General features: G+C 38.8%; 1 long non-coding RNA gene across 1 annotated transcript; it reads left to right on the top strand.

Annotated features, from left to right (window-relative positions):
- Positions 1 to 6,341: 6,341 nt before the first annotated feature.
- LOC121912591 lies at positions 6,342 to 7,006 on the top strand. The gene is made up of 2 exons (XR_006100117.1): positions 6,342 to 6,487; positions 6,639 to 7,006. It is a non-coding gene; the product is annotated as an uncharacterized LOC121912591 (long non-coding RNA).
- Positions 7,007 to 7,500: the final 494 nt, after the last annotated feature.

The raw sequence follows: 7,500 nt of genomic DNA, 5'->3' as shown, positions 1-7,500 counted from the left end.
ATTGATTGATTGATACACACATTGATACACACACTGTTGGGTATTCCACCCCTGACCAATCATGATTGACCGCTACAGGTCTCCAGTCAGAGAGGACACAGTCATCAGTGTCGTTGAACTCCTTCACTTGCAGAGTAACAGTGGTACAAGTCGCACAACTTAGTGGTGCAGATCGCTGTTGTAATTCAGAGTCGATCGATTACATTTTTAAATGTGTTTTGGAAATAAACAGTGTCCTCGCCCTTATGCAGAGGACTACTGTAGTCCTTGTCTGAGGGCGAGGACCCTGTTGTTTTTCGTGTGTTTGTTTGTTTCTTTCTTTATTATTATGGGACATCACACCTAAATTTGACCCCCTAAACATGCTCAAAAACTCACCAAATTTGGCACGCACATCAGGTCTGGTGAAAAATTTGATAAAATGTAAAAATTAACCCCTAAAGTGCCAAAATGTGCTCTCTAGCGCCACCTATGTAACTAAAATGGCTATGGGCATGAACTTTGTGTCAAACAGAAGCTTCTGACGTCTAAACTATAAGTCTGACCACTTTCAAACCTGTATCAATGGATTCGCAATGAAATTTCCTACAAAAATATGATTTTTAATGTTAGATTTGGCCAAAGTCATGGGATTTATGAAGAGATTTCACAAGAAGCGTACTCTAAAATCCTCCTCTCCAACTGCTCCTGGTGATGTCACTCCCTCAGTGCTGTGAAACATTCCGCAATACACACTCATTATAAAATCACAGGAGGAGCAAGAAAAGACTTTAAAACTCACACTCTAATATCTCAAAAACAATAAAAGATAGAAAACACATGTAAATTCAAGATTTGTAGGTCAAAGTCTCGTGACTCATTTAAAGGTCAAATGAAGTTTGTATCTAAAACTATGTGGAAGCAGTAAATGTTCAAAAAGGTGTGGGTTCACTCACACTCTCCATTCAAATATATGAGTATTTTTCTGTCCAGCTGCAGTTACTTATTGTCTCTACACACCTGACAGTACACATGTCAATCAAACTTTCAAAATAAAAGCACACCACACTTGTAAGAAATATCTCTCATTTTTAAAAAGCAAAATGATCTGATCCTGACGGGCCAGAGTGCGAGGTCCCGACCAACGCTGCTTGCAGCTTTAATTGTATTTATATTTACATCTAAATAACCAGGACACTGATAGTGTTTTCCACCATCTTCTCCACCTGTCGTCACCAGCGAATGAAAACCATGCAGAGAGAAGGTCACATGACTCGTATGTAAACATCTGGAGCTGAAATTTACAGCAGTGTTTGTTTATTTCTGTGACACAACTGTTTAAAGCCACAACACTGAAAAGACCATATAAAACATCATTTTGTTGTAAAAAAATGCATTAAAACAAAAGACTTCACAGTTTCAGGGCAGACAGAAATCCAACAGGAAGGACTTAAAGGGAGAATTCACCCATTTAAAACACACACTTATAAAAACAAACTCATATTCTGGATAAATCACACATCACGTCACTTTTTGGACTTTACAGCCAAACATTTTAGCCAAAAACGTTGACAAAGTTCTTACACATCATAAAATCTTAACGTCACGTTTTGTTGCATCACGTTTGTGAGCCCCGCCCCCCTTAGTAACTGTTGCTATGTCTGTCAATCTGTCTCTTCTCGCACGTACACAGCAAACTTTACAGATTTACCATCAAAATTTACAGTAATTTTTGAAACAATGAGTCTTTGATTCTAGACAGAAGCTGACAAACACAGTTTCTCATTTATAGCCGGCGACCATGGACTGTACTGAAATAATGACTGTCGGCAGATTTAATCATCTGTGCCTCACTATAGTTAATTAAGCTAACTTCAGAAGTTGGTTGAAAACTATTTCATCTGACTTTTTACTATCTTCAGCCAACTCAGTTTAGAATAAAAACCCTGTAAATTTGCACAAGACTCAACGGACCGCTACAATCGGCAAGGCGATAGTTGTTGATAGCTTTGCTAGCTTGTCTGCTTGTACTGTAGAAGAAGGAAAAAGAGTGACTTGCTGTGTTTCTTTATTCTTTCATCTCTATTCAGTTTTGACAAATTGTGATTTGAACATTTAACCAAAAATGTAAAATATAAAACTTATGATAAACAGAGACACAAACTAGTTAACCTCAGCTAAAAGCTAAAGACAGCTCTGTAGAGAATATCCAGAGAAATGTCAGATGATGAAGAGGACACAGCTCAATGTTGCTGTAATAATTAGACTACATGTAATATTCAATAATCAAATTAAAAAAAGTCCATTGTAAAACAACAAACCGACAGCCAGCTGTGGTAGCAGTCCGACGAGAGTCTCCCGTAAATAAGCAATGGCTACATACAAGATATCATGCTAACAGACTGAGGCTAATGCTAACAGGTTCAACAAACTAAAAAGTCATCAAAGAAACAGCTTTGTTGTTATGCGGCAATGAAGAGCTAGTTATTGAAATAAAAACCTAAAAATTTAGTAAAGTTATTTTTTTCTAACTTGCAACCACACAAAATAACCGAGTAATGCTAGGTCACTACTGCAGGTAGTAAGCTAGTTAGCTAGACATGCTAAACACTTTATATCTATCTGACATCGTGTCCACAGTAAGCCGGTTAAATTCATAAACACTTCCTGTGTTCAGACTAAAACGGAGCTTTTCCCAGTCGTCCTCCAGAGTGTGTAAATGCTGTCACATTATATGACAGAACATATCAGATATCAGTGACAGAATATAACTTATCATTGGAAGAATAATAAGAAGAAACACAACAACAGTGGTGGACGGCTTCATGTGAGTGTTAAACTGCTAAACTAAACGTAGTTGGAATCTGCTGCAATAAACTAAATGTCAGGAAGCCATCACGGACACAGACACAGTATATCGTTTCTTCTTCACTGGTTTTCTGTGGCTGACTCGCTCGTCTGTCCTCTGCACATGCCCAGTAGGAGGAGAATTACCTGTTTAGGTGTTTTAATGTGGACGCAGGTATTTGCAAGAAAACAGCGTTTTAGAATTTAACCGGTTTAATGTAGACGTTGTCTTACTGCAGCTTCAACATGAGGAGAAATCCAAACACCGTGACTACTGTTGCTAAGCTATGATTGGACAATCGCTGTTCAGGGGGAGGGGTTTAGCAAACAGTCAGTTCACACCAATATGAATCAATATTTGTGTTTCTGACTCAAGTGATGACATCCTGTTTGCTAGCTTAGCTGCAGACTCTTAGACCTGTTTAAAGTGTTTCATTCTGTAATGTTTCGTCTAAACGGAGGGAAGAAATTCAACATGGTCATCGCCCACGGTAACATGAGATCCTGGAGCTTGGCTGTAAAATACTTTCACCCACAGGAGGTGGTGAGATATTTACAGACTGTAAGAAAATCAGTGACTGAGGAGTAATAAACATGTCAGGTTAAAGAGAAATGTACAAATATAAAAGTAAATTACCACAATTTATCAAAAATGATTGAAGGCGGATTCTCCCTTTAAGTGCAGTGAGAAGAAAAACAAACAGTTCGGGTAAAACAGCAGCTCGAGGGCAAAGTTTAGCTCTGAGGCAGCGGCAGTCTCCGACATTTAACACAAACAGACACAGAAGTAAACAGAAAACCAGTCCCGACTCCCTTAAAGGGTAAAAAACAGCAGCTCTGTCGCTGCTGGAGTTTCTAATCCTTTGTAAACAAGCTAGAGTAAGGCAAGGAGGAAGAGGAGGAAGTGAACTTTAAGATGAGAGAAGGAGAAGGAGGAGGAGGAGGGCTGATGGTGTGGGAGGAAGACAGGATGATGAAGAGGATGAGTAAGCGCAGGGAGGAGGCGGACAGGCGAGGAGGAGGAGGAGGAGGAGGAAGAGCAGGATGCAGATGGCTGAAAGGCAGACAGCAGAATTAAAGGGATCAGACGAAGGCTCAGATGTACAAACTTCAGCTCAGAGACGAGACGTCTGCAGCGAAACGCGTCGCGACAAAACAAGCTGCTCAGATTTTAAGAATAATTTTCACCAGCTGTCGTCTTCATAAATAAATATCAATTAATACGGATATAAAAGTCTCTGATTTAAAGGCTGCTGATTGGTGATCAATGTATGGAAGCTCAGAGAGGACATAACTAAAACTATTAGTATAATATATTTTCATTTTTTCATTTTGTGTTTCATAACAACCAGAAACTTATTTCATGATCGTAAAATAAAATTTATGTGTTTCATGATTATGAGAAAGGTTTTAATTGATCTTTTTATTCGTTAATTAAAAAAAATCCAGTTCTTAATATCAATAATTGAATTAAATGAAAATGAATTCAATTGTTGTTGCATTTTCATGAATAATTTGTTTTATATGAAAGATTCAGAAGTTAATAACAAGAACTAAATTCTGACTTTTTGTTTTGATATTAAGAATTAATGTCAATTATTTGTTTTCTCACACTTGCATTTTATCATCATGAGAAAAGTTCTTGCGGTGAAATTTAGTTTTCAATCAATTTTTCCTTCTTATCTGTAGTTTTCCACACCACCTATACATACATATATATGTTTTATACATGCTGCACTATTCACCGTTCAGTTTGTTTTCATACAGCAACACTGTTTATCAAGTTTACACGACTCATCATACAGAACATAACATACAGTTACACTTTATAGTGTCATACCAGTAACATTTATACTGGTTATTCTGTTATTTATTTACTATACTGATGTTTACCATTGCACATATATCATACATATTTTTATTAGTATTTTTTTTAAATTTATTCATTGTATTCCATATTTATTATTCCCATTTATATTCCTTTACAGATCTCTGCTGCTGTGAGATTAAATAAAGATAAAGATCTATCTGTCTGAAAATTATAGACTTCAGATCAATAATTTGAGAAACTATATTAAACAAAAGTGTTGGTCAGCACAGACTGTCAGACAGGAACCCATCAGACCCGGACCCTCTCTACCCCCTCTAAACCCACGACTACTACGAACCCACAAATACGATCATAACGTTTGCAGATGATACTGTGGTATGACTGATACACATCGGCGATGAGTCTGCAAACTGTCAGACTGCTGCTCCATCAACAACCTGGCGCTCAACACCTCCAAAACTCCAAAAGGAGCTGATCATCAGCTTCAGGAAACAGAAAGAGGAACCTGCGGAGAGAGTCTGAAGCTCACATCTCTCAGGACGTCACATGGACTGTTTACCTCTCTGGTGAAGAAGCAACCCGGTCGCCAGAACAAAACGTTTCTGCAAACCACAGAAACGTTGAATATCTACGTTTCAACACGTTAGTACATCAACATTTCTACCCGTTGAATAATGATGTTTTATGGTGTGACAACGCTTAAGGTCTGGTTAGGATTGGAGAGAGATCATGGTTGGGGTTAAAATAAAAAGAATAAATAAAATAAAAATGGCCGATGTCTTACTAAAAAAAAAGCCAGAAAAACGGCTGCAAATGTCCCGACGTCTTGCTAAAAACACCCGCTTTCGTCGGTTGAAACAGGAAGCGGACGTTAGTTTCGGTTTTGAGGTGGTCTCGATCCGCGTTCTCTGCTAGAAACTTACTAACCATCCACCTGCTCCTCCTCCTCCTCCTCCTCCTCCTCCTCCTCTTCCTCCTATACAGGAAAGATCAGCTCATATAGATCACATGTGAACTACGTCACTTTAGAAATGTTGATATAATACGTTTTGTTGACATTTTGATATGAAACGTATTGTTGAAATGTTAATATGCTACATATTTCACGTGTTGAAACGTAGATATTCAATGTTTCTGTGGTTTGCAGAAATGTACAATGTTTTATTCTGGTGACCAGACTGGAAGAAGGTACAGAAGCAGCTCTACTTCCTGACCTGGAAGTAGCTGACACATACAGAACCTGATGTCTGCGTCACGCCACAAACATCATGGAGGACTCATCTCATGCAGGACACTCTGCTGCCCTCTGGAAGGCGCTACAGGTCCATCAACACCCGCAGACTTCTGAAAAGTTTTCACCCATCAAAGTGCGAGACTGTCCAGTATCTCTCAGACTCACTATCCTACTGAAATGAACTCGGTCCATATTTCTGGGACTAAGTGACTGTTTTATAATTATTTATGTGTGTAGTCTTAAATATGCAGTGCTCATGTGTGTGTTGATCTATGAAGATTCTGCTGTTTGTGTTTTGTTTTTATATATATTGTATGTTCTGCTCAGAGGACGCACTAAAGTCTGTTGTACAGCTGTGCAATGACAATAAAGGCATTCTGTTCTGTTCTATTCTATTCTGTTCTATTCTATTCTGTTCTATTCTATTCTATTCTATTCTGTTCTGTTCTGTTCTGTTCTATACTGCGACACATTTGTGTGATTGTTTTGTCTCTAAACTGTATATTTTCTCTCAGGTCTGGTTGGATGAATGGAAACGGCTTCCTGCCTCTTCATGAGGTCTTTTGATGTTCTTGCTGGATGTTGCCGGCCTGCAGGTCGGCCTGCTGTGTTTAGCTACGGAGGTTTAATTGATGTCTTGCTTCCTCTTTTCTCTCTCGCTGTTCTCTTATGTTTATCGTGATGGATTCAGCTAAATTTTCTCACCGTCTATCTCTGGCTGTGCCTTCTGTCTCCGTCTTCTCACAGATTTAAAGAGGACATGCAGAGAGGAGGAGGAGGAGGAGGAGGAGACGGAGACAAATTAGCTTTTCTCAGCCAATGTTTTCTTTTCCTTCACATTCAAGTGGACGGATGGAGCTCAGCTCTCTCTGCCTTGTTTCCGTCTGTCCCTGTGTGCTCTTTAAGCAGGTAATAATTAAAGCCATCACTGCCGTCCTGGGGAAACAAGCTCCATTAACGCACAGCGGAGTCATTTAGACGTGGGACTAATGGAGCCGTTAGAGCTCAGACTGACTGATCTCCACCTGTTGATGAAGAACCGGAGCCAACATGCATCGATTTTTATTTGGATTATTTGCAGCAAAAATGGCTCAATAAACGTATTGTTTCACTAAGCTCTGGTGGGATCTCTGCATTCAGATACAAGTTATGAGATATCTCAGAGATTTCTGCCTCGACCTCGATACAGTCGAGGTGAATAAGCAACATGTCTTTCCAGACGCAACAGGCAAGAACCACCTGTATGAACAGGTTTATTAACTTGCATGTGATTTATAATAACTTTTTGCATTCACCATTTTTTTCATGCTAGACAGTATTTGAGAGGAAGCTGCTTCACTAACTTTCCTCTGACCTGATACAGATATCTGAGAGCCAAAAGATTTACAACAATTTTGGGAAATTACAAAGGTTTGATGAGTGTATGAGGATCCAGAGCACATGTTGTCTCTATTGTCCTGTCCAGCTTTATTTCATGGGTTTGCCATTAATATCTAATAATTTCTTAGAGATATTCTTGAAGAGTTGTCTTTTGACACTAATTATGGGTAAAATACAAACAGTGTTTCTGATTTAATGCTAATCTAGTGTAACCTGGACTCTTTTAGTT

Source organism: Thunnus maccoyii, chromosome 15, assembly GCF_910596095.1.
Source record: "Thunnus maccoyii chromosome 15, fThuMac1.1, whole genome shotgun sequence".
Classification (NCBI taxonomy): domain Eukaryota; kingdom Metazoa; phylum Chordata; class Actinopteri; order Scombriformes; family Scombridae; genus Thunnus; species Thunnus maccoyii.
The sequence above is the reverse complement of the archived record's forward strand: the minus strand, read 5'-3'. Positions and strand labels throughout refer to the sequence as shown.